Genomic DNA, 25,711 nt, shown 5'->3' on the forward strand with positions numbered 1-25,711 from the left:
GCTATATATACACGGCCCCAGAACAGAGGTAAACGCAGGAGTCTAATTCTTTGAGGAGCTGGGGGTTTTAACAAGGCAGATTTTCCATTTCATCTTTACTTACACTTTCGTCCTGAAACCTGTGTGTCTCTGTGGCACTGAGCTCTTTCTTCTCCAAAGGTCTGTGGACCTCAGAGGAGAGATTCACTGTTTCCCTCCCCTTGCCTGCCCAGCTATGCATCAGCCCCCCATCCTGATTTTGTCTCTAACACCTTCTCTGGTCCCTATAAATGGGCGGAACCTTTTTACTATCAAGAGCCGCCACCCCCACAGACACGATGAAGGACCACACAGGACAATCCCATTCGGCTGACTTTATTGCTTAGCTGGTTCTGGAGAAAAGAGAACATTTTTTAACCTGCTGCATTTTAAAATCACAAATAGGGAATGCGAAACTTTATTTTCAGTGAATAGAGCCTGCCTCCAGCAATCCTGTAAGATGTGGAGGTATAGGTTTTGTTCCCTAATATGACATTGTTTCTCTTTACTTATGCCCTCCACAATTTCTCTGGTGATTTACATGGTTCTGTAGCATGTACTTGGATGAGATACCTCAATTCTTTTAAGTCAGGATGTAAAAAATACATACATAAATTCAATTCAGGGATGCCTGGATGGTTCAGTCAGTTGAGCATCCGACTCCTGATTTCAGCTCAGGTCACGACCTCAGGGTCATGCCCCACATGTGCCTCTGTGCTCAGCAGGGAAGTAGGGAGTGTGCTTGTCCCTCTCCCTCTGCTCCCCCTACCACCTCCACTGGCTCTCTTTCTCTAAAATAAATAAATAAACAAATACAAACTTGAAATAAATAAAATTAATGTCCCATAAAATAAGAAAACTACATTTTTGTAACACACACACACACACACACACACACACACACACACATATGGCCAGTGAAAGGAAAAGAAAAGCAAAAGAGGGAACAGGAAGAGAGGAGGAAAGATAGAAAAACAAAGAGTAGTCAAAGAGCAAAAGGGAAGGAAAAGAAGGAGAGAAAGGTTGGGATGGTGAAAACAAGTCTCGTTAACCTGTGCCTCTGACAGCTAGCACGGACACACATCTCCCCACTGAGTAGAATTTTCTCACCAACTGGTCCTCTGGACACAACAACAAGAATCGCTACTAATTATTGAAGGCCTGCCTTGTGACAGGTGCTATGCATTTATCATTTACAATCTTCAAAATAGCTATAAAGTAGGAATTTTACACTTGAAGAAAGTAGGCTCAGAGCAATGACATCATTGCCGAGGTTGTACCGTAGTAGATGTGGGCTGTCCCTGTTAGTTCAACATCCATATGCTCTTGCTCCCCATTGACAAGAAAGTCTCACTTTCCCTCTGGGAAAACATTTTCCTGCCAATAATGTACTCTATCCCCCCCACCCCCAACCAAGACGGATTCAGGGGCAAACACAAGACCCCATCCAGACCAACGCAATTCAACTCTGAGAACGTGGTTCAAAATATTCAATAAAAAAGATTTCTTTCCACTGGGGTAGAAAGTGAAGCAAGGTAGAAACCGGAGGAGATAAGGATGGCAAAACAGAGAAAGACACTAAGAGGCAAGTCTTTACAAGTTCCTCTAGCTCTTACATACAGCCGTGACTGCACTTCCAGCTTTGGAAGCCAGTAAGTACCACATCATCACCATGCCCACCACCACCTCTACCACCACCACCACCACCCTGCTTTCTATTTTTGACAAACTAGTTCAAATTCTGCCATTTGCAACCCAAGAAGTCTTGACTAGCATTCCTTGTGGATGAGCAACTGATTCAGACTAGGCCCATCCAACCCCAAAGTGTGTGCCCTCTCTCCCACCACACTGCTCCCCTAGAGCACAGCAGGTCTGGCAAGCCAGGCATCCTGCCCCATTCCTTCCCTAGAGAAGTCTGAGGCCCTGGCTCCTGCCTCCCACCAAGCCCAACATCCACCATGCCCGCTTGTCCCCTGGAATATGCTGTCTCAGAGTAAAATAAACAGTCATCCAGCAAAGGCCTGACACAGCTTGACTGTACAGTTGACACATGAGTAAAAACTCTGAGCCATTTGAAAGGCACATAATCGAGCTCGTTAATTACAGCAGGAAAGGCTGGGATGCTTAAAAGATGATGCAGACAACTTGTCTCAAAGAAATTAAAGCCACAAGAGTTAGAGCAAGCTTGGAGTTTGAGGTTCCCCATCCCTGGCTAAGAGATTTCTAAAGAGGGGAAAAACTGACAGGAGTCAACTCTAACACTATGGCAGAGTTTATGGGACACAAATCCAAGTCGAAGATCCTGGACATGGTGGGAGTTTATAAATCATCTGGCCCAACATCTCCCAGAACCAGAACTATCTCCCAATATCCCTGAGCACTGATTCTCCAGACTTCATCTGAATTATCCCCGTGACAGGAAGATCCCTGCCCTAATGGTATCATCCATTTCATTGCTGAGCAGCTCTGCTCCTCAGTAACTTCTCTCTCAAATGATGAAAATAAAAATGATTAGTTAGTGTCCCCCTCTTTCACCATTTTTAAGGAGAATTCTATCTGCAATCTCAGTTTCTGGGACAGTGGCAAGAAAAAGGACAGAACTGGAAATGCAAAAATGGGATATGTGTATCAGAAGTTGGCATGGACACAATCAAGGCAGAAGGAAAGGAGAAGAGGAAGAAAATAAGGGACTCGCTAAGGCAGAGTGATGGGAAAATGCTTGGTTTAGAATTGGAGTGAAGGAGAGAGGAGTTTGGTGGGGCGGGGATTGGAAGATACGGAAAAGTTTAACAAGTCTTGCTGTACATTAAAAATATATTTACTTCCCTTGACATTCTTCCCAGAGATACCAGTAAAGTTTTAATTTAACTTAATTGCTTTTGGTTCCTGGATGGTGTTCCTTAGAGTGCAATTCTCTGCCAAGGCTAGCCCACATGAGGCCCAGTTTGGGGTTGAATTACGATTATATTAATTTCAAATCTACTTCCTTTTAAATCCCACCCAGGTTATAAGGGAAGCGATGCAGGGATGAGGACACAGAACCAAGTATGGACCTGGGATACAGGATGGAGACTTGATTATAAAAGAGTTAAAAATGAAGTTACTACAAGTAGAGCCTGTGGTCAGAAGGAAAGTAGCTGGAAAATGACCGATTTGATAATTACCTAAGTAAATTCTCCAAGAACACCATTGGCAGCAGCAGCCACACTCTGAAGCCAAGTGTGGAGAGAGGCAAGCCACAAAGATGGGGACCCATGCAGGTCATTACAGCAGGGGTCTGCTGGGGGTCTTCACTGCAAACAACAAAAGCTCCTCTTCCAAACATAAAGGTGTACAGGACGATCAGCAGCCCAAGAAGTGAACTATGACCAACAAAAAAATGGGAGAAAGAAGGGGGCTAACCATCAAACTCCCCAACGATAATCTCTTCTGGGCACAACTATGAGGTATGGTTTCTCCTTAAGTACAGTTTCTCTTTCCAGTCCTACAAAGTCCCACATGTCAAGCAAATACACCTGCTGAGTGACCTGCTGTATTTCATAGAGGTTCACTGGGAAGCGCTGACCACATTGCATCCCAGTGTTTCACATACCTCTTTGCCTCACTTCTGCTTTTTCCTCAGAGCCCTAAGCTTATACCTCCCAAATAAAATGTTAGCACTTTAACCTTTGTCTCAGGCTCTGCTTTCTAGAAATTACTAGAAAATTCTAGAGAACTCTAAGCTAAGATTTCCATTATCTTGACTCCCAGCTTTAATGCTTTTCTACCACTACACCACATCAAATGTGGGCGGCTCCCCTCAAAATACGTAAGTTTGTAAGTGTGTGTGTGTGTGTGTGTGTGTGTGTGTGCATTTCTCCCTGACCCTGAAACCCACAGCTTTAGCCTAGCTCTTGACTGCCTCCAAGGAAAGTTGATCTGATTCCCCTCAAGGTCTCAGCCTCCTCCCACAGAAGCCACATTAGCAAATTTTAAGTGGGAGTTAATGAAGTCCTCTTTCCTGACTTGTTTGACACTATAAATCCTCAAACTGCATGGATATCTACATTAAGACATTCTTAACTCCAAGGCCTATTTGCCATCTCCTTTCACTCATCCCGATTTTTCCTACTCACTCCCTTACTCAAGTAATTTCTTCAATACAGACTTAAAGCTTCCTCTGATGCCATTTTCTTTCATTTTCCTAAGCCCTGCTCTCCAGCTTTTCAAACATCTCTTAAAATTCCAGCTCTCTAAAAATGTATTCCTTAAAAAGCACAGGTGGTGTCTGGTTACCTCCACCACTCAATCTCAGAGTTAATAGGGTATGACGCTCCAGACAGTACACCCCGTATGAATAACCCGAACCCAGTAGACCTGGAGCTCCTACGTCTCCCCAGACATACCTGTGTTCGAGCACTTACACTACAAACTGTAATTACTTACCTATCTGTCCTCCCAAGTAAACTGTGGGCATGCTGACTATAAGGGCCAGGCCTTATGTATTTTTGAACTTCTCATACACATTAATACTTCTTGAATGGTTGGTGAATAGATGAATAAATGGATAGATGCATTTACTTACATGGATTAATTGCTGTTGCAACAAGTTCCAAGAAATCCATTTGGATTTGTTGGTACTCTGGAATACTTTGATATCAAATACTACCTAAAAGATACATGATTCGAGACAGGAAAAAAAATTATTATGACCCAATGGAAAATTGGGAAGTGATAGAGTCAATGCTGCAAAATACAAACAGAAGTGGCCCATAAGCATGAAAAGATACTCAACAGTGTCACTGCTAACCAGAGAAGTGTAAATTAAAACACTAAGTATCATTGGGGAATAAAAACTGGCATCGACTTTTGAAAGGGCCATTGGACAGTATTTATTGATATCTATTTGTTTTGATGAGACAATTCCAATTCTCAGGAACTATGCTACTGAAAGGCCAGGAAAGGTATATGTGTAAGGTGATGACTACAGCACTGTTTGTAATGATGAAAAACATAGATTATTTGAAATATAGGTTAAACAGAGGAACAGTTAGTGACTTGTGGATATTTGTATTAAAAACATTAAGAGTTTAAGAGGATATAGTAGGGCTATGTATTCATAGAAAGTCTGCTGAGAGAGATGATTTACATGTGTATATAGGAAAGGGAGGGGGACAGGGCCATAAGGGGGGATGGCTGAATGCGAACTCTTACTTTTCATTCTATATGCTCCCATGTTGTTGGAAGTGTTTACACTGAGCATATGTTCATGTACTACTTTTGCAAGTTAATAAGATGGCTGGTGTTATGCAGATATCACTCCTGTGTCAATTCTTAGAACCAATGAATGTGTGAACTGCAAGAAAACTTAGCATCATCTACTCTGGGAGTTGGTACATTGCTTTCCCTAGGGCTCCACAGGCTTCCCCAAATGCAGCAGAAGGCACACTTAAATCCATTGCACATTAACTGGCGCTTGGAGAAGCTCATGTTCATGCAGTCCTCACACCAAACCTTCTCTATTTAGCTAAAAATCTTCTGAGACTGCCAGATAAACCATCAAAAACAATTACATGTGCAACTACTTATGGATATGAAACTCAACGTTCTCATTGATGCATATCCAATATAATATGCAGAGTTCGATGTGATACTTAGGCCTCAGTAGCAAAGGTTACCCATAACCCTGATTTCAAATGTTTATATTCATCAGAATAGCCCCATTATTCTCAGTAACTGCATTTATAATAGGCAAATCTATAAAATAAGTCCATGCTAATAAAATATTATTTCTTAATTTTATGTTGAGGTCTATAAGTGACTTTATTTTTTATATTTCCAGAAGGAAAAAAAAAAAGCTTGAAAATAATTTTTCAGATAAGGAAACTGAGCAGAAATAAAGGTGAGTAACTGGCCAAGAACCCACAGATCACTGCTCAGAGCAGAGCCATGCAACCCTGAGCCAGAGCCTGAGCATTAAGTACGTAATCATGACCTTCCTACATTCCCAAGGGTTAAGCTCTTTTCCCACATGCTGTCTAATGTGATCTCACAGCTACCCAGTGGAATAGGGGTTGTGATACTGTCAGTGAGATAAACAAGGCTCTGACATATCAAATAACTTTTTCTAAATCACAGCCAATAGGTGGTGTGGCTCAGCCTCCAAAGAGAGACCTCTTATGTCTACATCACTAGATCGCTATGGGGGGTGAGGAGGGGAGGTGGTTTGTCTCTAGTCTAAATCATAAACAACTCGTGCCAGGTACTATACCTAGCATTGTCATCTCCACAAAGCTGCTAACGGAACATAGGATCATATGAAAAAAATGCTCACTAATTAGCCTTCTAATACGCAAAGATCCACTTGTCACTTGCTCTCTGTCTAGGCAAATACTTACGGCAATGGACTTTTTTTAAAAAGAAGTTACCACCATCATTTTGAAAATGTACTCTAGTGCTGTCCCAGGCAGGGTTCCTGGTTGCACAAAATATAAAACTAATTTTGCTTAACTTAAATGGAATCTCACATTGCAGGAGTTGCTAGTAAGACTAGAGAGTGAAGCTCTGAAAACAGGTCTCCTGTTTGGAGACCAAACCAGCAGAATGATACCCAAAATCACACCACAGGAAAGATGGGGTCACAGATGCCACACAGCACACAACTGACCTTTGCAGGTGGCCCACCAAGCTGGCCAGGCCCAAGGCAAAAAGCATACTGCTTATGCTCATGGTTGTTGACAAAAGACACCATTTGCTGATATTGCTGCTTCTGAAGGGATTTGTTCTACACTGGATTCTGCTTTATTATAACTGTCTTCAGATTCAAGGTCTTAAACCAAGCATCTGATTGACCCAGTGCAGGTTACAAAGCCCAAGCATAAGCATCCGATAGGTTCAGTTGAAATCACATGCCCAAGCACTAATTGCCAGGAATCTGAAAGAGGACATTTCCACCCTCAGTCTGGTTTCCATTGTGGGAACTAACTGGAGCATGCCTCCCTTTGTGTATTAGTTATCTATTGCCGTGTAATATATCATCCCCAAACTTAGCAGCTTAAAACAAGAAACACAGGTTATCTTCCACAGTTCCTGAGAATCAGGATCTGGAAGCAGTTGGGTAGTTATGGCTCAGAATCTCTCATGAAATTGCAGATAAGATATTAGCCAGGGCTATGGTCCGAAAACTTGACAGAGGCTAAAGGATGCACTTACAGAGTGGTTCACTCACATGGCAGCTAGTTATTAGCAGGAAGCTTCAGTTCCTCACCACAAATTCTCCATCAGGCTATTTGAGGGTTCTTATAACATGACAGCTGGCTTCCCCTAGAGCAAGGGATCCAAAGAAAAGCAAAACAGAATCCATCATGTGTTTTATGACCAAGTCTTATAATCATACGCAATCGCTCCTGTGGTATGCTATTGACCACACAGACCAACGCTAATATAACGTGGGAGGGGATGATTGAGGGCATGGAGACAGGAGACAGGGATCATTGCTGTCTGTCTTCAAGGCTGGCTAGCATTTATCTGAGTTTTGCAAAAACAAGGAAAAGTGTTAAGAGACTGGGTAACCCATAACAGTCAAGGTCTACTGCAAGCACCTTCTAGGCACAAAGCCCACCTTCTAGGTTGTGGGCACTGTGATGGAAGAAAATATTAACAAGATATAAGATAATGCTATCTCAGTTTCATATAAATAAGTGTCAAATTATATTGGAGATTCCCTGGGTAGCTCAGCGGTTTGGCACCTGCCTTCGGCCCAAGGCATGACCCCGGAGTCCCAGGATCAAGTCCCACATCAGGCTTTCTGCATGGAGCCTGCTTCTCCCTCTGCCTGCTTCTCCTTCTGCCTCTCTCTCTCTCTCTCTCTCTCTCTCATTGTGTGTGTGTGTGTCTCTCATGAATAAAAAAATAAAATCTCTAAAAAAAAAAAAAGATTTAACGTTAAAAAAATTATATTTGCTCTGGGTGGCATAATACACTACTTTGAATTGGGTCATGAGAAAATGGAGGTGGGATGGCCTTGAAGACAACTTTATAGATCTATTTGGACTTAGCCCTAGATGTAACCATTTGCACATTCAAAGCTGAGATCCAGGGACGCCTGGGGGGCTCAGCGGTTGAGCGTCTGCCTTGGGCTCAGGGCATGATCCCGTGATCGAGTCCCACATCGGGCTCCTTGTGGGGAGCCTGCTTATGTCTCTGCCTCTCTCTCTCTGTGCCTCTCATAAATAAATAAAATCCTTTAAAAAAAAAAAAAGAGCTGAGATCCAATAGAAGAATATATATTTCCATTCTGAGTGTGTTCCTAAGTGTCCTTTGTTCCCCTGGCAGCAATAATCTCAGTAATTGGGGTAATCCATGACCTGCCGAGGGGTTCCAAATCTTCGAAATCAAGCTCATTAGAGTTCTGGTTTCATGATGGACTTTTCTATATCTGATTGCAAATTAAAGGAAACAAGTATCTTGAAAAGCTGGCCAGGACCAAGGAACAGAAACATAAAGCATATTCTCCTTCCTTTTTCCAAATCACTTTTTTCTTAGGCACGAAAATACCAAGCCCAGCCTCTCTTGGACTTGACCCATCAGCTTGACTTGCATACATTCTATCCCTTCCCTCTGCTCTTAAATTCCCATTCTAGTACTTTCTTCATATTCCTTTTATTCAGGATGAAATTGCCTCCAAGTATTCCCAGAGTAGAAAGTACTAAATGAGGCTGGGGTGGGGGGGCGGGGGGCTTCTTATCTGTTTTGTTTTCCTGTTCTGGACAACTAACATCATTCTCAGAATTCTGATCCAGTGCCTCGGAGAGAATGGAGTCCGTTTTAAAACTCAGGGCATCTGGGGTCCCTGGTGAACTAGAGTCCACAACATTCCTAGACGACTCCAAGCAAGAAATGAAACATATCTTTAAGTTTCTCGGCACACTAATGTGCATGTGACAAGAGCTGTAATCAATAAGTAACTTGATAAAGTGGATAGAAATTGACCCAGGAGAGGAGTGTAACATCCTATTAAAGCAAATTCAGCCCAGACCACTTTCAATCAGGCATACCACACTGCAAAACTCAGAGACCGAAGTCTCTGTGGGAGAAGCTAGATCGATATATTAAGCCCAGACTCCTTAACTTTGTACTAACAACAAACCAGAAAAAAAAAATTATTCCCTCTAAATTTAAAGACAGAAAAAAGGATGGGGAAAGCAGGGGAGGGGCAAGAAATATGTAGGTTGTAAGTCACCCACAACTCCCAAGGAATAAATCTGTCTTTCCTGAACTAGACAAACACTTAAATCCACCAGCCCAGCCGCAAATGATTCTTCATGAATACTGAAAGAGGAGAGGGAAATATTCAGGTCACAAATTTATCTGATTGAAAGTCAGGAACTAAGTGAAGCCTGCAAAAGTTTGATTTCTTTTTCATTAATTTTGGGGGAGGAAAGAAAATACTTTGAGATGCTGGGGCACACAGGAAAGGGAAACATCACAGGCTGCAAATTTTTTTGCCAAATTGCATGAATACCATCATATAAATATTTTCACTTGTGCAGGAAGTGCGATTCTGTGTGAAAGAGTTCTCATGAATAAGTACCAAATATTCAAAGTAGACCACCTCCATTGGAATTCCGGAAGCATTTGTGCCACCCCACCTGAGCACCAGCCTCTTCTTACCCAACCACAATAGCCAATCAAGAAAGCAATTCTCAAAATTACAGTCTGCGGAGAGAGAGTATCAGAGGCTGAGGTTTGCAGCACTTTGATTGGATTCTAACTTATGGGGGCCATCAAATATCCACTCCCATAAAGTCCAAACAAAGAGATGAAAAGTGAGAAATAATGTCAGTAGGGCCAAACTAAATTATTTTATAGTCTTTTGCCTTCCACCCTGGCGCCCCTTGAAAGGAAATTACCTCATCAGAACTACTTCTAATTGTTCCCCTTGCAACTTAATTTATTGTGGGCTTATGAGAACCTACTATGTGTTAAGTACTGCAGGGTATGTGGAAGAGAAAAAAATGCCCGAAACAGGTTCCTCTCTCAGGTTGCTCCAAACCGTCCAGTGTTTGGGTGAAAAAGGGGTGGCTGGTAACAGATGATGTTCGTAGAGTCAGCTGGCAAGAGGGTGTTGCCATTCACACCAGAGGTACTTGTGAATGTGCCTGAATGGAAGCGATGGGGTCAGTGTGGTCCAGGAGCACCTGGGTGGCTCAGATGGTTAAGCACCCGATCCTTGGTTTCAACTCAGGTCATGATCTCAGGGTCATGAGATCAGGCTAGCTCTGCATTGGGTGTGGAATCTGCTTGGGATTCACTCTCTCTCAAAAAAAAAAAAAAAAAAAAGTCCAAGTCCTGGCTGTGCCACTGAATTTGAGCAAAGAACTTAATATATTTGGGCCTCAGTTTCCCCATCTAAAAAATGGTCATTTGGTCTTACAGGATATTAAATGAGAGAACATATATAAATCATTAGGGAAATACCTAAAACTAAGTAGGAACTGAGCAAATGTCAGCTACTTCTCCTGGAGGCAGCAAGGGAGATGAACTCACCGGCTCCCACTCGCCCTGTCAGCTCACCTTGCTCCCTGCTGCAGAGCTGACCAGGAAAAGAATCTGAGTGGGGAAAAAATGGAATCCCACTCTGGGAAAGATGATTGAGGCAACTCAAAAATTGAAACGGTGATATAAACAGTTTTCAGAGCCATTCCTCCTCCCTTGTAACTGAACTAGTCCACGGACCCTTGGAGGAGGGGCGTGTCTTTGAAAGGACTCACTAAGGAAAGAATTGAGCTAGACACTGGCATGGATACGGGGGCAGTCAAGACCATGTCCTGGCCCCCAATGAGCCTACGAGTAAGGGGTGGGGCACAGGGAGAGGAGAGACAGAAATGTATAAAAAGTTGGATGTCAACTACAGTGTCTGCCATGGCCACTCCCCATCAAAGGGACACCCTCACCCCACCCCACCCCCACATGCTTCGTACTATGTGATTTCCTCCACCTGTAGCCATGCATGGGAGATGCAACCGAGAGTACCTGAGGAACCAGGCATGTATGATGTAGCCCAGATACAAGAACAGACTCTGAGTCCATCTGACACTTGCTCAAAAAATTTAACCCCTTAGCAGTGAGAGCTGAAGCTGAGCCAGAGAACAGCAATGAGATGGACCACATGCCGGGTCCAGCTGGGAAGCTGTAAGAAGCATGAACAAGAAGGCAGGGGGAACAAATGAGGCAGTGCCGGTTGGATCTGTCAACCCACCTGTCGAGGTCCTGGCAGGAAAAGGACGATACACTCAAATTGAGTAATCTGAGAAAAGTTGGATAAAGAGATTATGTTCCAAGAGCCGACCACCCCGAGGCCTACTGTTGTCAGACCAGGAGAGGGGAGCTGAGCAGAGGAGACTGCCCTGGGGCCAGCCCAGAAGGAAAGTAGCCGGGGAGTAAGCCTTCAACTTCAACTTCACCCTCCTCCTGCCCCGTGCTCCTGCCTTGCCTCGATTACCTCAAAACCAAAACTGAGTCCATGGAACATCCATTTAGGTGTAGAGGGAAAGTGTCCTCCTTGCAGCACAATTTGCTTTGAATGATAGCAAAACTGAGTTTGTGCTGTGGCTGGTCCCGACAAGCTGGAACTGTTTACCCGCTGTGCACCTTGAGTGATTCCAGAAGGCCGGTCCTCAGCAGACCTTCCTCACCAAGGAACCATGGGGCCTGTTTGGGTGAATTGGGCTCGGACCTATAGAGACTGCTAATCTTGATCCTTAACTGGCATTACCGTTCTGACACCCTCTTACTAAGTCTTTATTTTTTTTTTTACTTTTTTTTTTTTTTACTAAGTCTTTAAAAACAAAAACAAAAACCCTGACTTTTACCAAAGCAACTCCCGTTTTATTCACTGAATTTATTCATCACTGGTGTGTATTCATTTGCCTGGTAGGTTCACAGACTGTTTCTGTTTTAGCTCTAATAGTCATTGTTTTTACATGGGTCAGCCCCCCAGGGCAGAGAGCCGGGTAGGGAGGGCTGAAAGGTGCATCTGAAGGGGCAGACACAGCTATTCAAAGTGGATGTTGGGGGGAAGGTCAGTAGAGAAAGAAACGTAAGGAGTAGACAAGCAGGGAGGAGCCAAGTCCCTGAAATGATGGAACATGCTTCCATCCATTGCCACGTTCATAAACTCTTATGCTCCCCAAAGCCAGCTTTGGGACTTTAGGTTCAATCTCCAACCCCACTCTTCCTCTGGCTGGTTCTTTGGTTCTGTCTGGATTCCCATGCAATGTTTCCTTACGTACTGAGATCTCAATAAACCTGGCCACTTTGACCATGTCTCTTCGGTTTCCCCTCCAGGAGCTATTCTCCTCACCTGCTATCTTTCTCCAGTTCCTCCCAGGGACTCAGTGGGCTACCATTAGAGGGGTTAAATGTAGGTCCTTCCATAGTTAGGATGCCCTCCCCTGGGGCGCCTGGGTGGCTCTGTGGTTGAGCGTCTGCCTTTGGCTCAGGGCATGATCCCAGGGCTCTGGGATCGAGTTCCGCATCTGGCTCCCTGCTGGGAGCCTGCTTCTCCCTCTGCCTGTGTCTCTGCCTCTCTCTCTGTGTCTCTCATGAATAAATAAATACAATCTCTAAAAAAAAAAAAAAAAAAAAAAAAAAAGGATGCCCTCTCCCCAGTGAAGTCATCAAGGAGATGGGGTGAGGCAGCCCCCTACCCTGTTATACTCTGTCTGCAGCCTCCCAGAAACGTCCATACCAGGTTGAACAGGCATTTAGGAAGTTCTTTATTGAAAGCTAGGACAAATTCCAAAAGGGAATGATAACATAGTAGAGAACCAGTCAAAGTCCTTCATAACTTAATCTTTCCCCAGTGTCATCCAAAAAGAAGTGCAGCATGGCTTCTTCTTAACTCCCTCTTGGCAGCCAAACTCAAGAGAAAAGGAACCTACTTCTCTTTTAATGGTTGCCCCTTGATTACCATAATAGATCAGTCTAGAAAGGTCAGGATTAAATGTTGTTGTTTACTGTCAGGGAGAGGGACGGGGAACAGAGAGAGCATCGTCAGCCCCCTCTAGTCACACTTCTGAGAGGGTCCAGAGTGCATAGGCAACCCGAGAGAAGGTTCGCTCTTGCCACCAAAAGTCAGAAAGTGATCGCTATGGGCTAGTGGGGTCCAGCCAAAGACCACACTAAATATGTCCTCTTAAATCAGCATCAGCTTCCAGGCAGCAAGGCGGGAGGGGTAAGGAGGGGGTCAGTAACACAGTATAGTCAACTCAGGACTGAGAGCAAGGAGGAGTTAATTTAAGTAGACACATGCACTATTTAATCTGCAATTGGAAATTCTGCAGCCAAAACATGTGGAAAGCAGCTCTGTGAGCAATATTTTACAGTTTTCATCAAAGAAACTCTGCTGCCTGCCTCTCTTGGGCTCATTTCCCAGGAGAGAAGAAAGGAAAAAGCATGCAGGGATGCCCTCTGTGTCCTTGACTCTGGTGTGTGTGTGTGTGCGTGTGTGTGTGTGTGTGTGTTTGGGGGCACATGAGGGAGGAGAGACTCATTGCAAAGAAGCCCCAAGAGAGGATGTGTCCAAACCACGTTGGAGAAGGAAGGGAGTGCCAGCAGCAGGGTGAGCTGTACAACCCTGCTCCTTGGGCCACCTTCTCAAAGATATTATGACCCTGCTATGAGCAGTAACATCACCCATCCAAAGCCAACTTCGTTAAAACGGCCACTGGGCAGGTCTCGCACAGGAGCAAAGCAAGGAGTCATCCAGATGCCTAAAAAGGGGTCCAAATGCTCCCCCAAATTTCACTCCACTGACTTCTGTAATGCCCCCAAATCCCCACTAGGAGATTCACCTCTGCCCACAGCTGCTCCTCTGCTCCCAGGCAAACGTCACCTCCACAAGTCTAAACAGGCGATTCTCAAACCTCAGCACGAATCTGCTGAAGGGCTTGTGGAATCATGAGGTAGCGGGGCCCCAACCGCAGAATTTCTGACTCCGCAGACCTGGAGAGGTGCCCGGGAATTTGCATTTCTACAAGTTCCTGGGTGATGCTGCCACTGCTGGTCCCGAGACCACCTGCTGAGAACCACGGGCCTGTGCCCAGAGACACCGCTGGTTTCATCGAACCTGCTTCTGTTATTCGGCAGAGAGCAGATAGGGAAGAAGGGATAGGACACAGGAGCTGTAACATCCGACAGTGGGAGGCAGGAAAGGTGTCCTGGGGGGGAGGCACACCGCCCAGCAGTGAGCCCCCTCCCACTGGGCGACCAGCCTCCGCCAGCAAATCCTAGGAGGCCAGAGGAACACGGTGGGCAATCAGATGGCACGCACGGGGGCCTTTGTTCCTGTCCTTCAGAGCCAGGGGGTCACAGCCAGGCCCCTCCAGAGCAGGAGGGCAACCTACACTTGCCACCTGAAGTCTCTAACTTGGCAGGTGTGGAGCAGCCCCATGGTGGGGCTCGAGGGCCACTGGTTCCTTTTGTTTTAGGTTTACTGTTCATGTCCAAAGCTGCTTCTCCGCGCTCAGGCCTGTTTATCCAAACCCTGCAAATGAGGGGCCCTGCATGTGACTTTGAGACATCTGTTTTCTCTTTGCATGTTCTCATTCTGATTCCTCTCTCCCTCCCACCCCTTGTCTTTCTCTATCACAATGCAGTTTCCCAGAAATAGAAGTCTGACAAGCTCCAGGAAAATCCGAAGGGTCCACTCGGTTTAAACTACAATTGAAAATCTTCCTGCTTCCACTCTGAAAAGGAGAGCACGTGTTTTTCGGAATGGGAGACAAAAGGGCCACCCCCTCCCCCCCCCCAACCACACAGTTCTGCAGGATTGTTTCGAGACTGCAATTAGAAAGAGCTCTTTGGATTTTAAAAATGGATTTCTAAATAATACATGTGGGTTGTGTTTTGTTTTGTTTTGTTTTGTTTTTTGCTGAGAGAATAGCTTTCAAAGGTCCAGTTAGCTACTCCTTTGCATATTAAGGAAAGCTTTTTATCTATCAAAAGTGCTCTGTGGAGCTGGCCAGGAGTAAGCACAGAAACTTAAAAGATTGGGAAGAACCAGCTGACCAGTAAAGATAATAATCACGCTTTGATACCTATGCAAAGAAGGCAGCGCTGCTCTAAGTACTGATGCTAACATGCCTACTCAGAAGACTGTGACTTAATGGATTAGTGGAATGGCCTAGAACAGAGATGGCCAAAGATATACCTGCTTTCATCAGTGGCTTCTTAGATGCAGTTTTGTTTGGGGCACCTCTTTAAGGAGACTGCTGAACTGTGAGTCACACTCCCCAGCCCCATCCTCAAACCCCACAGAGCTCCTCCGTGACCCGATGGTCCACTCGTCCCTTCCTAAGCATCTACAGGGATCTCCCTTGGCAGCCCTGTCCCCGCCACCCACTCACCCACCAACCAAGTTAGTCTTGCTCATAGCATTATGAGCACGTGTGCGCGTGTGCACACATACACATGCACACATGCAAACACGCACAGCAGCTATCTTTCCTCATCCTCGCTAAACTGCAGTCATCATGAGATGTGTTCAAATAACAAAATCACTGTTCTGTGTATTTCTTGGCATTTACAGCAACACCTTGTCAGGTTTCCCCAAACCCATAAATACTCCGTCACAAAGGTCCCCCTTTATAGCCCAGTGTGGAGGAACTCAGCCATCTGCTTCCAGGCTTCAACCGTTTTCACTTATCTTCCACTTTGTTTTATGGGAAGGGATTAGGGCTGGATTTCTGTCAGTGCCCGGGTTTCATTCCACTGCCCTGGCACTTCTTCCATCTCTGGCCACATGTGCAGGCTGATAAGCGGAACTCAGACACTCATCCAGCCTAACCAGTGGGTCCTTGTCAATGAACTTTAACCTCTTTGGTGACGCCCATATAATGAAGCACATCTTTCACCCTCTCTAGGAAAAGCTAGAAAAAAAAAAAAAAAAAGAAAAAAGCCCTGCTCTGGAATGATGCAGTTAAACGTCGCAGTTCAAGAAAGCACAACGGCTGCGGAATCCCTCAGCATGAAAGGATACTTCATCCATGGATGGCTCTCAGGTCCCAAGGGAACAGAGTAGCTACACACACTTTTGGAAAAAGAAGGACATTCTAAGAAGACAGGAATTGTGTCCTTGAAGGAGGAGGAGGAGAGATCAAATCTACCGCCTGGGCATAAGGCAGGGGCACTTGTGGGAAGGGAAAGTTCTACAACAGCCTCCAGAGTGGTTCTCAAAGTGTGGTACCCAAAGCAACTTCAGCAGCATCACCAGGGTACGTGTCAGAAATGCAAACTCTCAGCCCCACCCTAGACCTAGTCATCAAAAGCTGCATTCCCTAAACTCTCCTGGTGACTGTAAGGCATACCAGAGTCAGAGGAGCGCTGGCTCGGTGATCAGCATGGGGGTGGTGTGTGTTGGCCCTGTGTAACCAGCAGGCTGAGTGGCATAACAGGGCAGAGGCCCACCTGGTTCTAGAACAGCTGGCAATCTGGGTCAGTCACTTTACTACTTGGGACAGCTGTAGAAGAGCCCTGGTTTTCCAGATTCCAGATGGAATCATTTCTCAATTCCAGATGGACTCATCTGGAAAATCAGGTCCCACCCTCCAAGATTTTGATATAATGAGTATGGAGGACAGCCTGGGCATCAGGACTTTTTTCAAAGCTTCCTGAGTGATTACGATATGAAACTAAGGGTGAAAACTGGAGCACTTGACAGCCGTTAAGGTCTTGCTAGCTCTAAAACTCAATTATTTGCCCAATTCCATGGCTCTAGATAAGTACTATAAGTTAAAAAAAAAATTTAAACAAAAACAAATTTAAACCTAAAACTAGGATACGCCCAAAGTTTCTTTTATTTGATTTATTTTATTATATCCTGACTTAAGTAGATTTAAGAATAATAATTATTGAAAGTTCTGATTAGTTTCCAGTTAATTGAAACCTTATTCTAATATATTTCTTTTAGTCGATTTTGTACTTCATATGGGAAATTTCACAGCATGGCCCCTATTTCTCAACAGATCTCCACTCTTAAATTTTATTTAAGAAGTTGATGACTTGCCTATCTATTTTTTGCTTTGAAGTTCAGTTATAAATGTATAGTGAGTTCTATCCTCTAATACCAACCTAGGATCTTTTTCAAATCCACATGTCCATTGAAGTTAAAGGAAGATATTTAAAAATAAAGATGAGCTGTTTTCAATCTCACTTCTGAACCACTGCATTGCATTTCATCCCTTCCTATGTGGATTTCTTACTGTTTTATTTGGGGAAAGACACTGTGGTTTGGGTTGCCATGGACTGACCTATTTAGCTTCCCCACTTTGGATAAGTTTGGCTAGGTGAATCAATTTATATAGTCTCCTCTGAATTGTCACTCTTAGTGACAAGCGAAAAATTGAAATTTGCAAGCCACTAGCTGTTAAGATGGTACATGAGATTTTAAGATTTGTTAGGGAAAAAAAGAAAAGAAAAACTCAACTGGGCAGATTAGGAGTTCTTTTTTTTTTGAAGGCTCTATATATCCATGATGTATTTTTAAGAGGGTTTAAATAAATGTTAATAGGAGAGAATGCATCTCAGCCTTAGGCAAAACTGAAAACTTTTCTGCAGAGCCATCAGGAATCAGCAGGCCCTCCCAGTTCCTCTCTCAGACACCCCACTTTTGGGGTGGCTACTCTCTCTAAACACTTCTCTGTCCAAGAACCAGATTTTTCTGAATCCCCAAACTCATGACAGAAAATGGCAACCCACCACTTTTGAGTTTATTATACTCAAGCATAAGCAAATGGTCCTTAATGAACATGACTCATTTGGTCATGGTTCTGAACACCCTCAAGGGAGGATGTGATAGCACAGGTTGTGTTCACACCCATTTCAGTCTATGGCCACTCATGGGTAGAAGGATAGTTACTACAAACATGGCTGCTATCACTCACCATGTTGGAATTAAAGTGAATTAAAGCTCAGAGAAAAGGGAACATCAGGAACTGGGCAGATTCCCCAAAAGGAGTTTTCAACCATTACCCACTTATTGGAATAATAGAGTTTCATCAGCATGTCCTCTGAGCCCCACCAGTATTCCTTTTTGTCAGGAGGGTTGGAGACATTGCCCCCCACCCAATCCTTCCCATGCCTCACTGAGCAGTGATGAAGGCAACAGATGACCTTGTGTTCTATATCATCTCAAGTATGACTCACATGAGAAAGATTAATGGTTATCCCCAATATCTATTTCTTCTTCTCCTGTAAAATTAGAACTTGTGGTTAGGCGGACGGCCAGCCAGAACAAATATTACATTTCTTAGCCTCCCTTACATCTAGGTATGACCATTTCACTAAGTTCTGGCCAACAGGTTCTGAGCAAAAATGATAAGTGCAACTTTTAAGCCATGTTCATAGAGGGAACAGGCTTCCCCCCTCCTCTTCCTTCTTCCTCCATCCTACTGCTAAGAACATGAGCATGGCAGCCAGTTATCTTGGATGGTGAAGATCAAGGAACACTGGCAGAGTAACAACATAGAAGGAGCCTGGGCCCCTGACGATGTCAGAGAGCAGAGCCACCATATCAGCTGACCGTTTACATGAGAGATACATACAGCCCTACCTTGTTTAAATCACTTTTATTTTTTATGTCTGTCACACAACAGCAGAAACTACGTCGTAATACTGCTTGTACTGTCATAAACTTCCAGAACTTTAATGTCATAATATCATTTAGAGATTATCCAGCCCAACCCTTCATAGTGCAAATGAGGAAGAATTTAGCAACTAAGAAGAGAGAGTGAATGCCTCATGGCACATCTGGGTCTCAACCTAGGTCTTCTGACCCCTTCCCACCCTCCCTCCAGCCCCAGAACTTTTTCTGACTACACTGATCTTCTCCACTAAGAAGGTAGCGAATATTCAGCAACATATGATCGAATTTTGTTTTTAGAGACTTTTTCCTACCTACAAGATGATGTGTACATGAAACAATAGCAATCCCCCTTTTATAAAAGGAACAAAGGGTTTTGTTCTGGGTCTGCCCACTTCTATTTCTTTACAGCTCAAACTTTGAATCCTCACTACATCTGCACTCCCTCAAAGCCAGATCTAGCATAAGGTAGGTGCCATGGGACACGCAGGAAGACACTGAATCTCCCTGGGCCTCCCATTCCTCCTTTGAAAAATAAAATTAGATCCGTTCACCTCTGAAATTCTAAAGTTCTGTTAAGGTTGTATAGGCTCTCCAGTCTGATCCTGACAAAAATGTGATTTCCTAGGAAACCATTTCCCACTTTCAAAGGACAAAACTAAGCTTTCGAACATAAAGGCTTCAAGCACCGTGCATCCCATGCTCCCCACCACCCAGGCCTCAAGAAGACCCTGCTGGGCACACAGGAGTTGGCATATGGTAGGTGAAGTGCCATGACCAATCGTTCACAATCAGCTCTTGTTGTGCTAACCTGTTATCTGCCCTTTCCCTTTTGTGGAATGGACGGAGACAGCTGGGTTCCCAGGTGCCCCAGAGTGCATCTTGGAAACCGGGACCTACAAGACTAAAGGCAGAGAGGGAAGATCAATGGTGATACTGCTCTTGCACTTAACTTCAGTGAGCCCTTCTTGGTCTTTACAAGACCAGAACCTGGGTTTGAACTCCTATCTTCACCCAATTTATGGGCAAGGAAAGGCACATATAGAACCCCAAACACCCACAATCTGATCATACCCCACCTGGGGCCATCGCTTGCTTTTAGAAAGAAAAAACTAAATACCCGGGGAGGTGAAATCAGAAGAAAGTTGAAAAGCCCCCAAAAGTTGTTTGCCTCAACTAACTGATAAAAGAACAAAGAGCATAGAAGGAAAAATCAGACCAGAACTCAAAGTCAGATGTATATAGTCACCTACTTCTTCCCTTTAAAATAATAATTTAAAATTATGCTATCACTAATTTGAAATTAAATTTTGACTCTCTTTTACTTCTTTGCTACTTACACATTAGCTCCTCACTGGAGTGTCATGTCACTCGCTACAAAGCAAGATGTAGCCTCCACCACCCCCTTGCAAGGGGATTGATGCTCAAGCACCAGGAGTCTAGGACAGTGATCACACCTCCTAGATCACACACGGAGAACTTAGGGAGCCTTTCAAGGTGGTTCCTAATCCCTCAGTCAGAAGTGGGGAGGCAAAAGGAAAACCTCGTGAGGCTTGCAGGAGTGTTCTCACTCTGGCTCTGGTGCAGAAGTAGCACCTGGATTAAGCCACATGGTATCCTTACCAGAGAGAGCTGCCCAGGAGCTCGAGACATCCTGTGTACTCCTGGCCTCAGCATGTTTCACCTTTCCCCATTTGTCTCCCAGGCCCTAGGGAAACATGAACATTTGTCTGCTGGACACGGAGGATGAACCTAAGGCCAAGAGTGCTACCTGAAGCCCAAGCCCAAGGCTCTCCTTGGAGTCACAAGATGCCAGGCTCTGCCAAAGGGAAAACAGAAGGCCTTTCAGGACAAGCATCGCCAAGTTGAGGATGAGAGTCTCCAAGGCAGGCTGATTCCTCCTACCTGTCTTGAGCATGAATGACCATCTTCTCTTTCTAAATGACAGTTTGGCTGGTTGTGCCCCAAGAGGCTGAAGCAAGGAGGGAATCAAGCCTGAGGCCCTAACCACACATTACCTCATTTAATCCTCATAACCGCTTGAGAACCATGCATGATCTTATCCCCATTTTACAGATTTAGAGAGTAAGTGAATTGTCCAAGGTTGTAGGATCAGTCAGTGGTATAGTCAAGATTCCAACCCAGACCTGAGCTCGGCACCAAATCATAAAGTCTGCCAGAGCACAGACATCCATCGGGGAAGCCACTACGTGGGCCTGGGCTCCAGTGTGTGTCACCATCCTCTGCGTCTCAGGACGCAGAGGAAGTGTCCTCTCAGAGGACAACTGGAACTGCCTGTTACCTTCCACTTAAGAGTTGCTTTTCTCCCAACATTTTGCCACCCTGTGGCTCACATTCTGAGAAATTTATAATCAGTATAACAAACTTTTTTTCTAGGTTCTCGCTTTTGAATGCTCTCCATTTTCAAGAACTTGGGTTCCCATTCTAGGAACTACTGGTTGTTTCAATCACTGGGTTTCTCTACATATTTCTGAAAAGCTTGAAAAATCCAGTTGAATTGATGACATTGTCATTTTCTTTTTGCCACACAGAATTTCTCTAAAATGAACCATCATTTCTATGCCTTGTAGATACTCAGGCTTTCCCTTTAATAAATAAATAAATAAATAAATAAATAAATAAATAAATAAATAAATGCAACACCTTGTTTGCAAAGGGCAGCTCAAGTTTGAAAAATGTGCCAGGGAGATTTTTATGTTAGCACTCTGGATCAAGATTTCAGTCCACTGAGCTAGTCGAGCCTGCATTTACACTAGCAGGCAGAGGTCTCAGGTGGCCATTGCGGGCCCCCCCCCCACTTACCCTCACAGCTTCTGTTCCAACCCCTGGCGCCTGCTCCACCAGTTGACACCAACTGCAAATAACTGTGAATTATAAACTTTCCCACATAAGAAATTGTCCTTAAGAAAAAGATTGTTCTTTCTCCACTTGAGATAGCCACTTCAAATTTCAAATGTTAATGGGTTAAAGAATGCTAAGGAGGCAAAAACAAGGAGCAGACAATGGTAATTAAACCAGAATCAAATTACTACTTAAGAATAGACCCAGGAAAACAAAACTTGCTTCAGCCAAATTGAAACCTATTTAAGTTACAAGTTGAACTCCAGGCATTTAGCCTTTCAGCTTAAGTCACAACACAATTTCGGGATAAGTGTCTGCTGAGCACAAGGAGCCATCAGGGTGCCCTACACTGCAGCCAGATTCTAACACCTCCACCGGGCAACATCGTAAACTGCGTGGATAACCTAGTCAAATAGCCTCCTCCGCTTCCATAAATTCAATCGTGCCAGTATTTGTGAACACTGAATTCTGAAAATCATGTCATAAATAAAAATTTCACAAGCCACCACTTCTTCTTTAAACTCGGGCCATGGATCATTAAAAAATTATGAAGTTACATCTCTCCAAAATGTGCATGGTCTCTGGGGCCATGGGAGCCTTAGCAGAGGAAAGGGGAAGGCGCGTGGGCCCTGGAGACCCAGGCAGCCTTCCCCTTGGCCGGGAGATGCCTCACATCTTGTAACTCCCGCAGCTTTTCCCTTAGAATGAAAACTCAGATGCTTGCCTCATCTTCCCAAAGATGCTGCCCAAAGTCCCCCATTTAGAAGTCCTCCGAGAACTTGATGACACCATGAAAACAACTGTATACCCCTTTGTAACTCCATATATTTAATTACCTCATGTGATTCCTCAAACTCGGTCTGTAATATTGGAAACACGTTCAGAGAGACCAAAAAAGATTAACTCTCAAGTCACCGGGCTAGCAAATACGGAAGCAGAACGCGCACTCGGGTCTTCTGGCTCCAAGTCTGTGCTCTTTGCACTAGGTGATGCTTTGCTCTCATCACAGAAGCCTCGAAATGTTGTGTCGGGTATTAAGGGAGGAGATGACACATCGGAGCTATGTTAACATACGTTCAATGCTGTGGGCATAGGCTAAAGGTAAGTTTCTTGCTCTCCAGAGGTAGACCAGTCGAGGCCCAGATCCTCAAATCAAGGAAAGATGAAAATATAACATTTTTACGTTTAAGAGAAAAAGCCTGCCTTCGAACATGTATTGGGACACGGATGTGGCATCGGTAGCATCCTGGCTTTTGTTCCTTCTAAAAATTAGCACACCATTCCTGAAGATCTCTTACACATCTATTTACAAGTGGCTATGAATTCAAATCAGCTGGCAATCCAGGTTCCAGCTGCTGCTTCTCCCGCTCACAAAAATCTCCACGAACCCCCAGGGTGCTAAATTACTACCTCCGTCCTCTTCGTTTAACCTCAAACTGGGTCACCTTCTAATCAAGAAAAATTAATGACTAGCAACATATTTTTCTTTTCCTCTTAATTAGAGTAATTCCACCCTGGCAGTAACTCTCAAACTGAAACGATGCTAATGACAAAGTTTTAATTCAGAGAAAAGGGACAAGCCATCAAAAAGTAACTAGCCCATGCCATGCCTGGTTGATGGCTAGTCCAGAGACCAGGCTCAAGGCCCACTTACTACAAAGCAAATGGGGCTTCAGCTTTGGGGACCCTCACACAGCCGGCCCCTCCCAAGGCCCGGAACTGTCCTGCAGTTGGTCACACATGTTTGTAAAATTTTCAGAGGTAAGACAGTTTAACCACAATTGGTTCAGATTAATCCCTTTCCATCCTAACTCTCCCTCGGCCCTACTTCCCCTCAGATCAGGCGGTACTACAGCAGCTGCTGGCATTTTTGGAATCCAGGCAAGGGGCAGTGTGGAATTCATTTAGTTTGGGTTTAGAGATCCGTTCGTCTGTGGCTTGCAGTCATTTCCATGTATAGGTAGGTTAGTGCCATCTGTCCTGGTCAAGAGGGCTTTCATGAATACTCCTCCCACCCCCAGGGCCCAGTCACCAGAGCTACAGAGAGAAAGGGCCAGAGATCACACCAAGTTACATTGTCTATATTGGACAAAGTACTTTAACTCCTCAGAGCCTCAATGCCTCAACTGTAAAATGTGGACCGAACATCACCTATCTCAAAGACCGACATGATTTATTAAAATTGATAATTATTAACATAGCGTTACTCTGTATCAGGCAGCTATGCTATATGCCTAACATACGTTACCTCAATTAAGCCCAAGCTTAGAGAATTACATTATTTGTCCAAGGTCACGATAAACTGAGGAACCAAGAGATGAATAGAAGCAGTCTTTCAACCCCTATGCCACACAAGGGATCGGCCTAGATGCTCAATATTACCATGGATGCCTAACATTTATGGGCATGTGGGCCAAGCCAAGGCCAGGCACTCACAGGCGAGTGATGACAGCCAAGGTCACGCGGGGGGTGGAGGTTGTACAGGACAGACAGAAGGTCTAGGCTATTGTCCAAGGAGCAGGATAGGGATCATAACAGGCAGGGAAACAACCACCATGTGCCAAAGTGCATGCTAGGCATATCCCATTTATTTAAATTAAGATCCTTTTATATATATTAAACCAGCAAAAGAACAAAAGTTTAAAAACAAAATAATAATATTCAATGCTGGCACCATTTTGCCCGCCTGCTACATTCATTTATCCATGTCAGGTATGTAAATTGCTACACTCCTGGAAAGCAATTTGACAACATATATCAGAAAACTTGAAGATATTCATACCCTTTGACACATTAATCCCACTGCTGGAAATGTATCCTAAAGAGATCTTTGAAAGAAAGCAAAAGATCTATTTACACAAAGATGCTCACTACAATGATATTCGTGATCCTGAAACTCTGGAAGCCTCTAAAATGACCAAAGGAGGGGGATTGATAGGTAAATGATGGCACTCCACCTTGATGAGCTCGTTAAAATGATTCACGGGATCTATGCAGAACACGGACAAGCACATCACACGTGCAAAAGGACTTGACAGCAATCATGCTATTTTTGCAACTGTAGATCTATATGGATGGAGGCAGGAAGCAAACCCAAACAATTACCTTAGGGTGAGGTTTTGTGGAAGATCTCATTCTCCTAGAGGACAGAGTCGAACGAGGACAATGGACAATTCCAGCAAACAGCTCAGCCTTGGCCCACCAGCCAAACCAGGACTCTGGCCTCTCCACCCTCCCCATCAGCAGCACCCAAACTGCTCTGAGTCTCAGTTTCCTTCATACTATTGTACTTAAATGTACTATTACCTTCTGGGGACAACCTCACAGGGTTATTGGGGGGTCATTCAGATAATGGTGTTTCACTTAATTTAAGAATATCTTTCTGGCATCTGTCCAGAAGACATCAGAAAGTTCGGGTGCCTGGGTGGCTCAGTTGGTTGAGCATCCGATTCTTGATTTCCGCTCAGGTCATGATCTCAGGGTTGTGAGACTGAGTCCTGTGTTGTGCTCCACATTCAGTGGGGAGTCTGCAGGAAATTCTCTCCCTCTGCCCCTCCCCCTGCTCATGCTCTCTCTCTCTCTCTCTCTCTCTCTCGCTCGCTATATCTCTTTAAAATCAATCAATCTTAAAAAAAAAAAAAAAAAAAAAAAGACAACAGAGAGTCAATGGTACAGTTCCAGGCTTCCATTCTAGATCTTGGGGTGGAACAGGTTTACACCCTGGCACCTAAGTCTCTAGCTCAAGTGCTCATATGTAATAAATGGTCTGGCCACCTCACTAGCCTTGCGAAGGACAGGCTCAAGTTAAGTCACTTTTTTTTTTTTTAAGATTTATTTATTTATTTATTTATTTATTTATTTATTTATTTATGATAGACATGGAGATAGAGAGAGAGAGAGAGAGGCAGAGACACAGGCAGAGGGAGAAGCAGGCTCCATGCCGGAAGCCCGTCGTGGGACTCGATCCCAGGACTCCAGGATCGCGCCCTGGGCCAAAGGCAGGCGCTAAACCGCTGAGCCACCCAGGGATCCCCAAGTTAAGTCACTTATTGAGGGTAATGTTCTTACTCTTGCTATCTCCAGTGTTATCTTTCCTGACATGCTGGACCCACCTCTTCAGGGCCAAGAGATCAAATTCCTCAATTCTCCCTCTTGAGCCACCATCTAAAGGAAGAAATCTCATTCTCCTACCCAGTTAGCCCTACCTTG

The 25,711-nt window shown here is 44.4% G+C and overlaps 1 long non-coding RNA gene across 5 annotated transcripts in view; it reads right to left on the reverse strand.

Annotated features, from left to right (window-relative positions):
- The window catches only part of LOC140625409 (uncharacterized), a 73,624-nt gene that overhangs the window by 32,624 nt on the left and 15,289 nt on the right, over positions 1–25,711 (reverse strand). For 2 of the 5 annotated variants that reach the window (XR_012024746.1, XR_012024750.1), the window contains exons 4-6: positions 7,210–7,320; positions 4,583–4,666; positions 3,183–3,380 (exon numbers count right to left, since the gene is read on the reverse strand). The exons of 1 other annotated variant lie outside the window; for it this stretch is intronic. This is a non-coding gene — a long non-coding RNA (uncharacterized lncRNA). The remainder of the gene's footprint in view (positions 1–3,182; positions 3,381–4,582; positions 4,667–7,209; positions 7,321–25,711) is intronic. 2 more of the 5 variants (XR_012024747.1, XR_012024748.1) reach the window with 2 other exon arrangements.

This window comes from Canis lupus, chromosome 36, assembly GCF_048164855.1.
Source record: "Canis lupus baileyi chromosome 36, mCanLup2.hap1, whole genome shotgun sequence".
Classification (NCBI taxonomy): Eukaryota; Metazoa; Chordata; class Mammalia; order Carnivora; family Canidae; genus Canis; species Canis lupus.